At 40.3% G+C, this 18,179-nt stretch overlaps 1 long non-coding RNA gene across 1 annotated transcript in view; it reads right to left on the reverse strand.

Annotated features, from left to right (window-relative positions):
* Positions 1 to 27: 27 nt before the first annotated feature.
* Positions 28 to 18,179, reverse strand: part of LOC134358346 (uncharacterized) — a 19,801-nt gene continuing 1,649 nt past the window's right edge. Inside the window, exons 2-3 of the long non-coding RNA XR_010020862.1 lie at positions 5,562 to 5,676; positions 28 to 434 (exon numbers count right to left, since the gene is read on the reverse strand). This is a non-coding gene — a long non-coding RNA (uncharacterized LOC134358346). The remainder of the gene's footprint in view (positions 435 to 5,561; positions 5,677 to 18,179) is intronic.

Consider the following 18,179-nt stretch of genomic DNA (forward strand, 5'->3'; position numbering starts at 1 on the left):
AATTTATAGTTGACGTTTTAGAGGAGTCTCTTTTTCAGGATTCTGCAAGCCTACAGTTTCAGTTATATAATTTTCTCCATAATTTCCAATATTGGAAGTATTACTTCTCTAAATGGCATTAAATTTGTATTTGGAATATTCCACAAATAAAAGAAAAACTGTCAAATAGATAAGGAAGAGGTTCTCTTCCAGAAGTGGTAGGGATACCTACACATTTTCTGGCACTGAAAAGGAGAATGTAAAGCAGAGTGAAAATGACCTCCATTCAAGATAGAAGCAAGATAGGAACGTCTAGATAAAATTGGAAGAAATTCCATATTGTCTCCTCTCCACATTGCCTTTCCCATAAATCTACCTCCCCGTGTTTTCCCTGCAGATTTTCTTCTTTGGTTGAAGGATGTTAGGCTGCCCCAGTCTCTTCTAATCGCACCATCCTGAAAGAAAGAAATGAGAATATTTGCACCGCTCTTGCTAGATGCTTAGTGCTCAACGCTGCAATGATTACAGCGCTTTCATGCACAGTGCAACATATGATCTGTGTAAAACTGAGAGTTCCAGGAGTGCAAAGGAGAAAGGTGTGGTTACTGTGGAAGCAGGTAGATGAGAACAGCGAATAAGAACATTGAATTCTTGCCTTGATAACTAGATTGTGGTCATTCAAGATTCAAGATTGTTTATCGCCATTCTTAACTACAGGATTGTAAAGTAGAATGAACTGATTGTTACTCTGGATCTGATGCAGCATCAGAAACACAATAGGCATAAAAACACAATAAATATAAATATAAAGCAATCTGTTGAACCTATTTTGACAATGCAGTCATACCTCAGGATCTAAACCCCAAGTATTAACTTCTAGTTGAACTTGTAGCATTGGCATGGAAGTGTTGCTTGGATGAATACATTTGCTTTCGGGGAAGAAAAATATCCTTTCTGTTTTCAACATCCTAGAGCAGAGCATCCAATACAAACCAGAGAGGATGGAGGCCCTTTCTGAACCTCCTGACAGTTCTTAATTATCAGTAGCTTTCTTGCTGCCTGCAGCCTTATTATATTAAAAGAGATGCTGACTATTTTTAAATGGCAATAATGAGTGGTGTAGATGTTTGAATAATTTTAATGAGGTCACAGTATAATATTAACTGGATCATGAGACGTCACATTTTCAGACATGTCTAAACTATGGTGATTTATAGAGATACCCAGGTTCCCATTCCTGCAATTCTGTCTGTTTATCAGCTCAAGAGTTAAACTTGACACTAATTCCAGCCTTAAATATGGAAGGATTGCATGCTGTGGAAATTAAATCAACATGTAGATTTTCTTAAAACAGCCTCTTAAATAGTTACTGAGCAAAATTTAATAGACCAACAAAGTTGCTGCTGAACGCAGCAGGCCAGGCAGCATCTCTAGGAAGAGGTACAGTCGACATTTCGGGCCGAGACCCTACGTCAGGACTAACTGAAGGAAGAGTTAATAAGAGATTTGAAAGTGGGAGGGGGAGGGGGAGATCCAAAATGATAGGAGAAGACAGGAGGGGGAGGGATGGAGCCAAGTGCTGGCCAGGTGATTGGCAAAGGAGATATGAGAGAATCATGGGACAGGAGGCCCAGGGAGAAGGAAAGGGGGGAAGGGGGAAAACCCAGAGGATGGGGAAGGGGTATAGTCAGAGTGACAGAGGGAGAAAAAGGAGAGAGAGAGAAAGAATGTGAGTATATAAATAAATAACGGATGGGGTACGAGGATGAGGCTTTTCATTCCAGGACGAGGGAGATGTTCTCCTTTTTTAAAGAAAGGGGCTTCCCTTCCTCCACCATCAACTCTGCTCTCAAACGCATCTCCCCCATTTCACGCACATCTGCTCTCACTCCATCCTCCCGTCACCCCACTAGGAATAGGGTTCCCCTGGTCCTCACCTACCACCCCACCAGCCTCCGGGTCCAACATATTATTCTCCGTAACTTCTGCCACCTCCAACGGGATCCCACCACTAAGCACATCTTTCCCTCCCGCCTCTCTCTGCTTTCCACAGGGATCGCTCCCTACGCAACTCCCTTGTTCATTCGTACCCCTCATCCCTCCCCACTGATCTCCCTCCTGGCACTTATCCTTGTAAGCGGAACAAGTGCTACACATGCCCTTATACTTCCTTCCTTACCACCATTCAGGGCCCCAAACAGTCCTTCCAGGTGAGGCAACACTTCACCTTTGAGTTGGCTGGGGTAATATACTGTGTCCGGTGCTCCCGATATGGCCTTTTATATATTGACGAGACCCGACGCAGACTGGGAGATCATTTTGCTGAACACCTACGCTCTGTCCGCCAGGGAAAGCAGGATCTTCCAGTGGCCACGCATTTTAATTCCACATCCCATTCCCTTTCTGATATGTCTATCCACGGCCTCCTCTACTGTAAAGATGAAGCCACACTCAGGTTGGAGGAACAACACCTTATATTCCGTCTGGGTAGCCTCCAACCTGATGGCATGAACATTGACTTCTCTAACTTCCGCTAAAACCCCACCTCCCCCTCGTACCCCATCCGTTATTTATTTTATATACACACATTCTTTCTCTCTCTCTCCTTCTTCTCCCTCTGTCCCTCTGACTATACCCCTTGCCTATCCTCTGGGTTTCCTCCCCCCCTTGTCTTTCTCCCTGGGCCTCCTGTCCCATGATCCTCTCGTATCCCTTTTGCCAATCAACTGTCCAGCTCTTGGCTCCATCCGTCCCCCTCCTGTCTTCTCCTATTATTTCGGATCTCCCCCTCCCCCTCCCACTTTCAAATCTCTTACTAACTCTTCCTTCAGTTAGTCCTGACCAAGGGTCTTGGCCCGAAACGTCGACTGTACCTCTTCCTATAGATGCTGCCTGGCCTGCTGCGTTCACCAGTATCTTTGACGTGTGTTGCTTGAATTTCCAGCACCTGCAGAATTCCTCATGTTTACGTTTTTAATACACCATACTGGGCCTGTTATAAGATGTGGTAGAAATGTCCACTGTTGTAAAAATGTAGCAAAGCGCAACAATTGCACAATTAAAACTAATTCACAAAATTACTGCACCTTCATGAATAACGTTGATCTGACTAGTCAGAGGTTAGTATGATTTTCTTTTTGCTGATCAGCAGGACATTTTGCACTCGGAGAAGTTTCGGGTAGCTCAGAACTATTTCATGGATATATATCAAAAATGCTGAAAGAAAATCTAGAGAATGAAATTTGTTCCGAGGGTTCCCTTAAGGCAATGAGGGCTTATGAAAGATTCATTGTGCAAGAAACTCCGACAGAATTTAGAGTAACCAGAAAATCCTTAATGAGTGTATTATAAAAATTCCATTTATGAATGGTCATCAAATGAAATGTAATGTCCTTTCACAAACTCTGCTGACCAGCTGAATATTTTTCCTATAAGAAAGCAGTGATCTCTTTGATGATTGTACTATAGGTTTCCCTATATAAAGAACAAAAAGGAGAACTGGGGTAATAGGACCCTTTATGGCCCTTTTGTGGTCATTTATGTGAGGAACCAGGGAGATGGGTGAGGTCTTAAGTGAATACTTCTCATTGGTATTTGCTGTGGCGAAATTCACAGATGCTCGGAAATTTAACTCAGAGAACAGCGGTGACCTAAATCATGAATATTACAAAAGAGGTGTTGTCTTTCTTGAGGCACACGAGGGTGAATAAATCCCAGGGGCCAGTTCCTCTACCCTAGGAGTATGTGGGAAGCAATACTGAAGCCTTGGCAGAGATTTTTTTTACTTCCTTAGCTGCAGGCGAGGTCCCAAAAGATTAGAAGTTAGTGAATGTTGTGAGTTTATTTAAACAGACTTCCAAGAACCAACTAGGAAATTACAAGACCATAAGACATAGAGAAGATTTAGACCATTCATTCCATTGAGTCTGCTAATCAATTCCATCATGGCTAATTTATTATCACACTCATTCCCTTCTCCTGCCTTCTCCCCATCCTTACCTATCAGCCTCCATTTTAAATATGCCCAATGCTTGGCTTCCACAGCTATCTGTGTCAATGAATTACACAGATTCACTGCCCTCTGGCTAAATAAATTCCTGCTCATCTCTGTTCTAAAGTGATGTCCTATTCTGAGGTTGTGCACACTGGTCCTAGACTCCCCTACCATAGGAAAATCCTCTCCAAGTCCACTCCGTCTAGTTAAAAAAAGTTAAAGTCTGTCCCAAGCCTTGTGGCCTATCAGGCCGGTGCTTATGCTGGTTTCTGTGACATGAAGCGACTGAGATTACGAAACTCCGCCGCTCCAGATAGGACGCCAGTCTATCGCGAGGTTAACCCCCAGCATTTGCCGGTACCCATTTCCAGCTGGGTGGACTGGAGCAGTGTGTGGTTAAGTGCCTTGCTCAAAGACACAGCACGCTGCCTTGGCCGAGACTCGAACCCACGACCTTCAGACCGTGAGCCCAACGCCCTAACCGCTTGGCCACGTGCCACACCCACTCTGTCTAGGCCTTCAATATTCAGAAGGTTTCAACCAAATCTCCCACCACACCCCCTCTTCCTGAATTTTTATAAATACCAGCCAGTACAGGCCCAGACTCATTAAACATTCCCCGTTTCCGGGATCATTCTTGTGAACCACCTTTGGACTCTTTCCAATGCCAACACATTAATTCTTAGATAAAGGGCTCAAATATGCTCATAATACTCTGTGCAGTCTGACAGATGCTTGTAAAGCCTCAGTGTTACATCTTTGCTCTTTTTCTTTAGTCCTTTTGAATCAGTGGTGGGTAAGTTACTGGGCGGGACTCTGAGACATAAGATCTACCTGCGTTTAGAAAGGAAGGGACTGATTGGGATAGTCAGTGTGGCTTTGTGCCTGGAAAATATTGTCTCACAAATTTGATTGATCTTCTTAGAATGCTGACCAAGAGGACTGAAGGGGGAAGGGCGGTAGATGTTGTCTACATGAACATTAGCAAGGCTTTTGACAATGTTCTGCATGGAAGGCTGGTCCAGAAGGTGTGAACACATGAGTTCCAGGTTGAGGTAGATAGCTGGGTAAAAAAAATGGGCTTGATAGAAGGAATCAGAGGTTGTTAGTACGGGATTGTGGTCAACGGTGTTCTACAGGGACCGGTGTTGGGTCTCCTGCTGTATATCATATATGTCAATGATTTCGATGAGAATGTAGGTGGCACGATCAGTAAGTCTGTACATGTCACTACTTGGTGGTATAAAGGACAGTGAAAAAAGTTGTCTAGGATCTAGATCAGGTGGGAAAGTGGACAGACGGATTGCAGATAGAATTTAAATTAGATAACTGTGAAGTGATGCGTTTGTGAACTTAAACCAAGGCAGGACTTGCATAGTAAAGGGCAGGGTCCTGAGGAGTGTACCACAACAAAGAGACAGGTACATAGTTCCCTAAAAGGGGTGATGCAGGTAAACAAAATGCTGAAGAAATCATTGGCATAGCTTCATCAGACAGGGCATTGAATACAAACATTGGCATGTCATGTTACAACTGTACAAGCTGTTGTTGAGACCACACTAGGAGTATTGTGTGCAATTCTACTCACCCAGCTGTAGGAAGAATGTCATTAAACTGGAAAGGGTGCAGGAAAGCTTGACAAGGATGTTATCAGGACTGGAAACCTTGAGTTATAAGACTGGATAAGGCTGGAACTGTTCTTCCTGGAGTGAAGAAGGCCAAGGGATGAGCTTGTCAAGGTTTGTAAAATCATGAGTAGCATAGATATTAATGGACTCAATCTCTTTTCCAGGATAAGGGAATATAAAACTGAAGAGCATAGGTTTATGAAGTGAGAGGGAAAAGGTTTAAAGAGGATTTGAGGCAAGTTTTTCCAGAGGGCATTTATTTCGAGGGGAATAGAACATAAAAGCAAGGAGATAAAGGGGTGACTTTATAAGACAGTAGTCTGGCCACACTTGGAGTATTGTCACCAGGTTTGGGTCTCATATCTCACTGTTGTCATTGGGGAGAGTCCAGAGGAGGTTCATGAGCACGATCCCGGCAATGAAAGGGTTAACACACGAGGAGCGTTTGGCAGCTTTGGGCCTGTACTCACTGGAATTTAGAAGAATGTAGGGAGATTTAATTGAAACCTACCGAATGCTGAAAGGACTAGATAAGGTGGAAGTGGAGAGGATGTTTCCTATGACGGGCACAGAACCATATGGCTCAAAACTGAGGTGTGACCTTTTAGAACCGAGGTATGGAGGAAGGTTTTTTTTTAGCCAGAGTGTAGTGAGTCCGTGGAATGCTCTGCCACAGATTGCAGTGGAGGCCAAGTCCATGGGTACATTTAAAGCAGAAGTTGATAGTTTCCTGATTGTTCAGGGCATCAAAGGTTCTGGTGAGAAGGCAGGTGTATGAGGTTGAGTGGGATCCGGGTTCAGCCATGATGGAATGGCAGAGCAGACTCGATGGGCTGAATGACCTAATTCTACTCCTATATCTTACGGTCTTAGCGTAAGGGAAAGAATATGGTGACTATATTGTAATGCTCAACTACATATGTAATCCACCTATACTCGAGCAAACCTCAACTGCTTCCTCTCAGTACACGCAACTATTATAATCAGCAGTATTCTCTTCTGAATGTTATCAGGAGGACAATATTATACTTGATGAAATCACCTAAATGCTGTTATTTTGCATAACGTAACCCTGACACAAACAGACATACATGCATCAACCTAAGACCGCACTAACCATGAGCCGCATTAAAAAGATGCCACAAGCTCACCAAAGCTCACCTTGTTAATTTTGTTATAAGCTAAAATGACTTCTTACGAAATGGTTGAATGTGTTGTTAAGTACTGAAGTACTCTGCCAGATTGGAAGGTTCACATTCAGTTGGACACCAGCTTACATGTTTCGTTTTCTCTCATCTGTTGTCCCAGCCATGGTGATTTCTATGCTATTCATAACATCTATATGGCGCTATCAATGTCAGAGGGATGTGTTGCTCCAGTTTTTAGCAAGGGTAAACAGAATAGACACATTTAGCTGAGCTAAATGGAAGCTGAACCCATGAACACTACATTTTTAAAAAATTCTGTTTTTGCACCACTTATTTTAATTTCACTATTTAATATACAAATATATATACTTACTGTAATTCTGTTTTTTAAAAATATTTATCTGGTATTGCATTGCACTGCTGTTACTTAGTTAACAAATTTCACAATATATACCGGTGATATTAAATCTGAAACTGATTCTGATTTACCTCTCCTGGAATGCACAAAACATCTATTTTTATGTTGCCCCAGTGCAACAGCTCTAAACAATGATCTGGCCAACACTGGAAACAAAACTTCTTCATTTGTGCTGTACACTCTGTTTGTTCTCCTCTCCGTTCACAATGAATAGTTATTGTGTTGGAAAATAGATCTAACACGTTAGCAGTAGCAATCTCTCCAGAGCTACCTCAGGTGCTTTTGAAGTGGCTTTTCACTTTAGTGTTGCTAAGATACTTCATGAAAGCCTTTATGCTAACCCGTAAAACTGACAGAATCACCAGCCGGTTTTGGAGATTTCTATCCTGTGCTCCAAGGATGACAAAGAAGCATTCAGTCAGGCATTGAGTCAGTCGGTTTTTGTGAGCACTTCCAGGAACCAGTACATTCCATTACATTCTGGTGAGTTAGACTTCCAGACTATGAAGGCATCATGGCAGCTCCTAGGGGACGTTGTCAACACTCCTCTGGGAATCACTTCCTGGGATTGCATGTCTTCTTGTATACTGATGAAATGTATCAAAGTGGTTTGTAGCAACACACACAAAATGCTGGAGGAACTCAACCGATCAGGCAGCATCAGTGGAAATGAAAAAACCCACTGAAGGCCCTTCTTTGGATTTCCCTCATCTGCAGAACTTCTCATGTTTTTAATGGTTTAGGTACGACTTCTGCTTTTAGTGGTGGGGCTCAGAATGCAACACACAGTGAAATTGATAAGCACTTCGTATTTGGGGGAATCCAAGAAGCGATACAAATCTGATTTTTTTGGTCATTGTAACTCTTGGCATCATAGTTTAAATTCTTGAAGCACTATGGCCTGGTTCATAATTCATCAGCAACTTGCTTACAGCAGGATGTGAGACACTTAACATGCTCCAGTAGCTCCCAGATAGAACAAGAAGTGAAAATATGGGTGGCCGTATTAGATAATGAAAATGGCCACATGCCTTGAAATTCCCAGATCATTCCTGAATTTACAGAAACTCAGGAGACATGTAGGGTCCTATGTTCATGGCATTTGTAATTGGATCTCATCCTTAAAACTGCAGGTCAGCTTCCATAGAACCAGCAGGATTCAGTATAGCTTTCCAGGACAGTGATACGTCACAGGCGCTGATCCCTCTAAGCTGTATGGGTGCACAGCCACTGAGTAACTGAATTGCTCCCACGCACATAGCCTTTGTTGCCACGCAGCTGGAAATTTATTTTATATGATGTTAATTTTGAAATTATGCTAATATAATTGTAATTAATTATATATTAATGGATATGATCCATAGGGGGAAGGTTTGCTAGTACTGCACGAAAGTGTTTAAACTGGGGGTGCAGGCGAACCAGAGCACCAGAATAGATAATAGAGATGTTCTGGAGATGCTGTTAAGTCTTCAGACAAAGTCAAGGATTAAAAGATTGAGCATAGTGCAACTACTGTCCTGAGCTGTGTACATTTCAATGCAAGAAGTTTTGTCAGGAAAGGCAGATGGGCTCAAGACATGCATCAACACATGGAATTATGGTATTGTAGCCATTAATGAGACTTGGTTACAGGAGGGGCAGGACTGGCAGCTCAACATTCCAGGGTTCCGTTATTTTAGATGGGACAGAACAGGAGGGATTAAAGAAGGAGGGTTAGAGGAGGGGTCTCGGAAAATGTCATGGCACTGTTCAGTCAGAACAGCCCAGAGAACTTGTCTAGTGAATAAGAATAAGAGAGGTATGGCCACATTAATGGGACTATACTATAGACCACACAACAGTCTGTGGGATTTAGAGGCACAAATTTGAAAAGAGATCACAGACTTTTGCAAGAAACATAAGATTCTTATGGTAGGTGATTTTACCACATATTGACTGGGATTCCCATACTGTAAGAAGACTAGTTAGGATAGAGTTTGCCAAATGTATTCAGGGAAGTTTCCTTAATGAGTACATAGAAGTCCTAACAAGAGAGTGTGTGATACTGGATCTTCTGTTAGGGAACGAGACAGGGCAAGTGACAGAAGTTTGTGTAGGGGAACACTGCCATTAGTTTCATGGTTGCTATGGAAGAGGATAGGTCCGGTCTGCGGGTTGAGATTCTAAACTGGAGAAAGGCCAATTTTGATGGTATCAGAAAGGATTAGGCAAGTGTGGTTTGGGGTAGGCTGTCTTTTCACAAAGGTGAACTTATTAAGTGGGAGGCCTTCAAAAGTACAATTTTGAGAGTACAAAGTTTGTATTTGCATGTCAGAATAAAAGGTAAAGATAACCTTGGTTTTCAAGGGATAGTGAGGCCCAGGTTAAGAAAAAAAGGAGGTGTGTAGCAGGTATAGGCAGGTAGGAACCAATGAAGTGCTTATGGAGTAGAAGATATGCAAGAGAACACTTAACAAGGAAATCAGGAGGGCTACAAGGTGAGAGGTGACTTGATAGAGATGTACAAGATAATGAGAGGCATTGATCGTGTGGATAGTCGGAGTCTTTTCCCCAGAGCACAAGAGGGCATAGTTTTAAGGTGCTTGGAAGTAGGTACAGAGGAGATGTCAGGGGTATGTTTTTTACACAGAGAGTGATGAGTGCATGGAATGGGTTGCCGGCGGTGGTGGAGGCAGATATGATAGGGTCTTTTAAGAGACTCCTGGATGGGTACATGGAGCTTAGAAAAATAGAGGGCTATGGGTAAAGCCTAGGTAGTTCTAAGGTAGGGACATGTTCATCACAGCTTTGTGGGCTGAAAGGCCTGTATTGTACTGTATGTTTTCTATGTTTCTATGTTTCTATGTTTAAAAGACATGAGGATGTCCTAGCAGACAAGGTGAAAGAGAATCCTAAGGGATTCTAGAAATATCTTAAGAACAAAGAGATTGCAAAGGACAAAATTGGTAAACAGTTGGTAAACAACCAAAGGAGATGGGAGAGATCTTAAATAGATGTTTTGCATTTGTATTTATTAGGGAGACACAGAATCCACAGAAGTGAGGCAAAGCAGCAGCAAGGTCATGAACCCAATATATATTAGGAGGAGGTGTTGCTGTCTTTCTTTCTTTTTAAATCTTTTTATTGAATTAGTACACAAAAGGTAAACCATATAGGCACTGATACACAGTTGCAATATAACTTTACAAGAGATATTAATACACAAAAGAAAAGTTAGTACAAACAGTGCAGTTTAGATATAAAATAACCAGATAATATAATAGTATACTAATTTTCAAACATGTCAATAAGGAAAAAAAACCCAAAAAACCCCCCCCAAAAAAACACACCGTGCAACTAAACTAAAAAGCAAAGCAAAGCAATGGGCTAACTAGGTATTAAGTAGAGTTAAACAACTTAAAACAATCACGTCCTCAAACCCGACCTCCATTAAAAACAGTTAAAAAGCAAGAAGGGAACGTAAATATGGCCAGAGAAAAAAAAAGTTACATTAAATGAAAATGTTGAATAAAAGATCTCCAAGTCTGTTCAAATTTAACTGAAGAATCATAAAGATTACTTCTAATTTTCTCCAAATTTAAACATAGTATCATCTGGGAAAACCAAAAGAATGTAGTTGGAGCATTAATCTCCTTCCAATGTTGTAAAATATATCTTTTCGCCATTAAAGTAAGAAATGCAATCAATCTGCGGGCTGAAGGGGAAAGATCACTGGAAATTTTAGGTAATCCAAAGATAGCAGTAATAGGATGGGGAGAAATATCTATATTCAATACCTTTGAAATAATATTTAAAATATCTTTCCAAAAAGTTTCCAGAGTAGGACAGGCCCAAAACATATGAGTTAAGGAAGCTATCTGCCCATGACATCTGTCACACAAAGGGTTAATATGAGAATAAAAATGAGCTAATTTATCTTTAGACATATGTGCTCTATGGACAACTTTAAACTGAATTAGGGAGTGTTTAGAACAGATAGAGGAAGTATTAACTAGTTGTAAAATATGCACCCAGTCATCCACTGGAATAATAAGACCTAATTCCTTTTCCCAATCTGACCTAATCTTATCAAATGGAGCTTTCCTAAGTTTCATAATAGTATTATAAATAATAGCTGTTACACCTTTCTGACATGGATTAAGGTTAATTATAATGTCTAAAATATATGTGGGAGGTAATGTTGGAAAGGAAAAGAGTATAGTACTTAGGAAATTTCTAACTTGGAGATACCTAAAAAAATGTATTCTTGGTAAGTTGTATTTGTTAGATAATTGCTCAAAAGACATAAGGGAACCATCTAAAAATAAATCCAAAAACCGTGAAATACCATTAGTCTTCCAAATTTGAAAGGCACGGGCAGTGGAAGAGGGAGGGAAGAATATGTAACTAAAAATAGGAATCGCAAGCCCAAATTGATTAAGATCGAAAAATTTTCGGAATTGAAACCAATTACGTAAGGTATATTTAACTATCGGGTTACAAACCAGTTTACAGCGTTTCAAATCAAAAGGAAGAGAAGAACCTAAAATGGAGCCAAGTGCATAACCTTGAGCAGATTGTAATTCCAATACTACCCATTTAGGAATGGATAGTGTATCTTGATCAAGTAACCAAAATTTCATGTGTCGAATATTAATTGCCCAATAATAGAATCTAAAGTTAGGATTTGGGAACAAAAATCGGTAGTGCCTGAAATACATATAAAATTTTTTGAAGAATAAACATCTTAACAGCATTAATATGACCAATTAAAGTTAAATAAAATGGAGACCATTTAAATGAGAGTTGAGTAATGTGATCGATTAAGGGTAGGAAATTAGTCTTAAATAAATCTTTATGTTTACAGGTAACTTTAATTGCAAGATATGAAAAATGATTATTAACCAATTCAAATGGAAGATTCTGATATAAGGGAACTTGCTTATTAACTGGAAAAAGTTCACTCTTACCGAGATTTAACTTATAACCTGAAAAAAGACTAAATTGTGCTAATAAATCTAAAGCAGCAGGGATAGATTTTGGAGGATTAGAAATATATAAATAAGTAATCAGCATAGAATGATACTTTATGGGACTTTAAACCCCGAGTTATCCCAATAATATTTGGAGATTCTGGAATGGCAATTGGAAGAGGTTCTAATGCAATATCAAATAATAAAGGACTAAGAGGACAACCTTGTCTGGTACCTCGAAAAAGAGGGAAAAAAGGTGAGCTTGAAGAGTTAGTACGGACTGAGGCCATAGGAGAATGATATAACAATTTGAATCAGGATATAAATTTCGGGCTGAAATTGAACATTTCAAACACCTTAAATAAGTAAGGCCATTCGACTCTGTTGAAATCTTTTTCAGCGTCTAAGGAAATGACGCACTCAGGATCATTTTGTGAGGGAGTATAAACAATGTCTAACAGTGTACGAATGTTATAAAAAGAGTAACAACCTTTAATAAAACCCGCTTGGTCTTCCGAAATAATATAAGGAAGTGCTTTTTCTAATCTGTTTGCTAATAATTTAGAAAAGATTTTAGAATCAACGTTTAATAAGGATATTGGTCTATAAGATGCACATTGAGCAGGATCTTTATCCTTCTTTAATATTAAAGAGATCGATGCTCTATAGAAGGATTCAGGAAGTTTACCAAGTTTTAATGAGGCCTCTAGAACCCTGAATAACCAAGGGATTAATGAAGATGCAAAACATTTATAAAGTTCCACAGTAAACCAATCAGGACCAGGAGCTTTCCCTGGACTCATAGAGAAAATAACCTTCTTAATCTCATCAGTAGTAAAGGAAGTGTCAAGCATAGAAGATATATCATGTGAAATCTTAGGGAAATCTAGGTTATCTAAAAAGTCATACATATATTTAGAGTCTCGTGGAAACTCTGATTGATATAACGAGGAATAAAAATCAAAAAAAGATTGATTAATCTCAGCTTGATCAGATATCAGTTGATTATTTTGATTATAAATCTGATTAATTTGAAATTTGGAATAGTTAGTCTTCAACTGGTTAGCCAACAGTTTACCAACTTTGTCACTATGTATATAAAATTCACTTCTTGTTTTCATTAATAGATTTGCAATCGAGGACGAAAGTAATAAACTGTGTTCCATTTGAAGTTCAGTTCTTTGTTTATACAACTTCTCAGAGGGAGCTGTAGCGTATATCTTATCAATTTCCTTAATCTTGTCTACAATAACCAGCTCCTCATCCTTCAACCTCTTCCTCAAAGCAGCAGAATACGAGATGATCTGACCACGAATATAAGCTTTAAAAGTGTCGCAAAGGATGTTCATAGAAATATCTTCTGTATAGTTGATTGTAAAAAAGAGATCAATCTGTTCATTCGTAAAGTTAGCAAAATCCGAGTCCTGAAGCAACAGTGAATTAAAACGCCATTGTCTATTATTTTGTGTGTTGGCCGATATTTTAATAGAAAGTTTAAGTGAAGCATGAACCGAAATGGTTATAGAGTCATATTCACATTTGACCACTGAAGGAATAAGACGACAGTCAATAAAAAATAATCAATTCTTGAATAGGAACAATGAACATGTGAAAAAAAAGAAAAATCTTTTTCCTGAGGGTGCAAAAAAACGCCAAATGTCCATCGATTCGGAATCTGAAAGGAATGAGTTAATCAAGGTTGCAGATTTATTGGGTAAGGTCTGTAAAGGAGCTGAAGGATCCAAAGATGGAGATAAACAAGTATTAAAATCCCCGCCCCAAATTAGTGAAAACTCATTCAAATTCGAGAACAAATTAAATAATGATTTATAAAATTCCAGACAGTCCATGTTAGGAGCGTAAACATTAACCAAAACTACCTTTTTATTAAAGAGTAAACCACTAACCAATAGAAATCTGCCATTCGGATCAGAAATAATATCGTGTTGTAGGTGTTTGCTGTCTTGAGACGAATCAGGGTGATAAATTCTTAAGGCCTGACAAGGTGGTTCCTCAGACTTTGCTGAAATTGCCGGGGTCCTAACAGAGATTTTCAAATCATCCTTAGTGACAGATGAGGTACCGGAGGATAGGAGAATAACCAATATTGTTCCTTTGTTTAAGAAAGTCTCTCAAAATAAACCAAAAAATTATAGGCCAGTGAATTTGACATCAGTAGTGGGAATGTTACTGGAAGATATTCTAAAGGAATGGATATATAAGTATTTGGATAGACATGGACTAATTACGGATAGTCAGCATGGCTTTGTGTGGTTGTAGGTCGTGGCTAATGAATCTTAAAGAGCTTATTGAGGAAGTTACCAGGAAAGTGGATGAAGATAAAGCAGTGGATGTTATCTACAAGGACTTCAGCAAGACATTTGACAAGGTCCAGCATAGAAGGTTGTTGAAGTAAGTTTAGTCACTTGGAATTCAGGATGAGGTAGTGAATTGGATTAGACATTGGCTTTGTGGGAGAAGCCAGAAAGTGGTAGTAGATGGTTGCTCCTCTAGCTGGAAGCCTGTGACTAGTGGAGTACCTCTGGGATTGGAGCTGTGTCCATTGTTGTTTGTCATCCATTTCAATGATCCAGATGATAGTGTGTTGAACTGGATCAGCAAATTTGCGGATGACACCAAGATTGAGGGTGTAGTGGACAGTGAGGAAAACTATTAGAGCTTGTAGCAGGATCTGGAACAGATGAAAAATGGGCTGACAATGGCAAATGGAATGCAAACAAATGTGAGCTACAGTTCTTTGGGTGAAAGAGTACAGAGACAATTTACAAGGATGTTGCTGGGACTGAGTTAATTGGAAAGATTGAATAGGTTAGGACTTTATTTCTTGGAAGGTAGAAGACTGAGAGAAGATTTGATAGAATTATACAAAACTATGAAGGGTATAGATAGGGTAAATGCAAGCAGGCTTTTTCCACTGAGTTTGGGTGGAAACTAGAGGTCATTGGTTAAGTATGAAAGATGAAAAGTTTAAGGGGAACATGCTGGGAAACTTCTTCACTCAGAGGGTTGTGAGAGTGTGGAACAAGCTACCAGCACAAGTGATGCACGCGAGCTTGATTTCAACATTTAAGCACAGTTGGATGGCAAGGGTATAGAAGTCTATGGTCCCAGTGCAGGTTGATGCAAGTAAGCAGTTTAAATGATTTGGCATGGACTAGATTGGCTGAAGAGTCTGTTTCTCTGCTGTACTTTTCTATGATTCTATGATTCCAAAACTTTTCTAAATAATAAATATACCACGACCTTTACTTTAAAACAATGTATTTACATCTTCAGTGTTTCAAATTGCAACAAATTGTAACAATAAACACAGAATGGTAGTCAGTAACTCATTGTTAATAAACCACCGGCCCAATGAACACTGCTCTGGTAATATGCATATTACGAAGATAAGCATTTCAGGCCATATACAGATTTTCTGTTTAGATCAATGGTTGGTCCGCACAGCTGTTAAGAAAATTTTTTACGGGAAATATTGGTCACAGGGCAAAATATTCAAAAACCCGCATTTAAAAATCTCTTATTTCCTCTGTGTGAACATTGAAGATGTGGTTTAATTGCAGCTGAAAGGCTGCTTCCTCCTTTTCTGGCAGCACAGATGGTAATTTTCAACAATGTAAATTCAGCACACATCCTGTTTCACAGGTCCCAATAATACCACAGGATTTCTGGTCTTTTTTAAAAACTTTGCACATGTGACATATGGAAGAGAAAACGTTTTAAGAGCTTGTGAAGCAAAAAAAACCATGGAAGTACAACTTTGTGCAGCTGGTTGCATCAGCCTTGAGCTGTGCAATGAGTAACCTCTGGCTATCATTACGTGTGCAGTAGTTACTTGCACAGAACTGCACGACCAGCAATGACTATAGATGTCACTGACAGTTGAATCACTTCCAGCTCAGTTCATATTTAGTTCTGGATGGAACATCTGCTCTAGTGTGTGGAAAAGATGAACTCTTTTAAACCTTCTCCTAGATAGGTTTCCTGCTGTTTAACCTCAGACAACAAAACATCTGCCAAAAAACGGGGAAGCTTGAATCTGACACCTGTTGCATTTAGGCTACCACTGAATCTGTCAGGAGGTTTTACTTCGGTGTTTCATGTACTGCATAAATTAGTGTAAAACGTATTAAAATATTGACATCAGTACCAAGTGATATAATTCTTATATTAACAGTGGTCCCCAATCTCTGGGCCGCGGACTGATACATTGCCGTGAAGAATGCACTGGTGCTGCAGAAATCGGAACGCACTCAGCACATCCTTAATCTAAAAGCCGAAATAAACAAGCTAATTAATTAGGTGCTGCCCGGCATGGAAATGTCGGCCCAGATCAGAGGTGATGTGTCCCCTCTGATCTGGGCCGACATTTCTGTGCCGGGCAGCACCTAATTAATTAGCTTGTTTATTTCGGCTTTTTTCTTAAAGATGTGCTGGGTGCGTTCTGGCTAGTGCTGCACCACTGCATTCTTCACGGCAATGTATCGGTCTGCGGCCCGGAGGTTGGGGATTACTGATTATGGAAAGGCTCTTCTTGCCCTTGGCTTTGATTAGCAACTCACTTTCATGCCTCCCCCACTTTGGACTTACTTCAGTCACATCCTTTACCACTGTCCCTCAGTCTTTGTCATAATTTCAAGGATGATTCGAGTGTGTTGAGTCATGCTGCCTGCAGCCCATGGAACTTATCTGAGTGAGATCTGATGAAGAACTTAGGATGGTCCTGAGCTGATCATGTTGTGAGTATCAGCAGGATTATTGTAAATATGCCAGTATCTAGCTTTTGGGTGGACTCTCCCAAAGGAGATGCAAGACACTTCTTTGCCCTGCTAGCCTTCAGGTCACCCTTGCACAAGGTGTAGCACCTGATCAGGTCATGTAAAGCCATGGGAGTAGATGGTGGATGGTTGTATGAGCAGCTGATGCATATCACAAGATAAGGCCATGCGACCACTGACACCAGGCAGACAATCACTGAAGAGTATTGATCATGGCTGGGGTTACTCATCTTGTAAGGCACTGCCCAGAAGAAGGTAATGGCAAACCACTTCTGTTGGAAAATTTGCCAAGTACAATCATGGTCATGGAGACCATGATCACTTTTGTCATATGACCCGACACATAAGGATGATGATGATATGTGTAGCTTGTGTTACTAAAATCACAATTGCATCTATCATTGATTCCCCAGCAGAACGATACACCACTAATGCCACAGAGATTGAAACAGGTTCCTGCACAGTTCAGTAACGTATCTTGTTTGTACTGAGATCTATTATACCAGCATCCAATAGGGAAGTGTGCTTCCATTGGCCATGTCATTCCCAATTTCAAAGCCAATATTCCAATGCTTTCCAGTCAGTATGTATACAGAAACCCTTTTGGGTGATTTGGTCATTTTGGTAGCACTTTATACCATATAACCATATAACAATTACAGCAAGGAAACAGGCCATCTCGGCCCTTCTGGTCCGTGCCGAACTCTTACACTCACCTAGTCCCACTGACCTGCACTCAGCCCTTAACCCTCCATTCCTTTCCTGTCCATATAGCTATCCAATTTAACTTTAAATGACAACATCGAACCTGCCTCAACCACTTCTGCTGGAAGCTCGTTCCACACAGCTACCACTCGCTGAGTATAGAAGTTCCCCCTCATGTTACCCCTAAACTTTTGCCCTTTAACTCTCAACTCGTGTCCTCTTGTTTGAATCTCCCCCACTCTCAATGGAAAAAGCCTATCCATGTCAACTCTATCTACCCCCTCATAATTTTAAATACCTCTATCAAGTCCCCCCTCAACCTTCTACGCTCCAAAGAATAAAGACCCAACTTGTTCAGCCTTTCTCTGTAACTTAGGAAATGAAACCCAGGTAACATTCTAGTAAATCTGTACCCTCTCAATTTTGTTGACATCTTTCTTATAATTTGGTGACCAGAACTGTGCACAATACTCCAAATTTGGCCTCACCAATGCCTTGTACAATTTCTACGTTACATCTCAACACCTATACTCAATGCTCTGATTTATAAAGGCCA

This window comes from Mobula hypostoma, chromosome 2, assembly GCF_963921235.1.
Source record: "Mobula hypostoma chromosome 2, sMobHyp1.1, whole genome shotgun sequence".
Lineage (NCBI taxonomy): Eukaryota > Metazoa > Chordata > Chondrichthyes > Myliobatiformes > Myliobatidae > Mobula > Mobula hypostoma.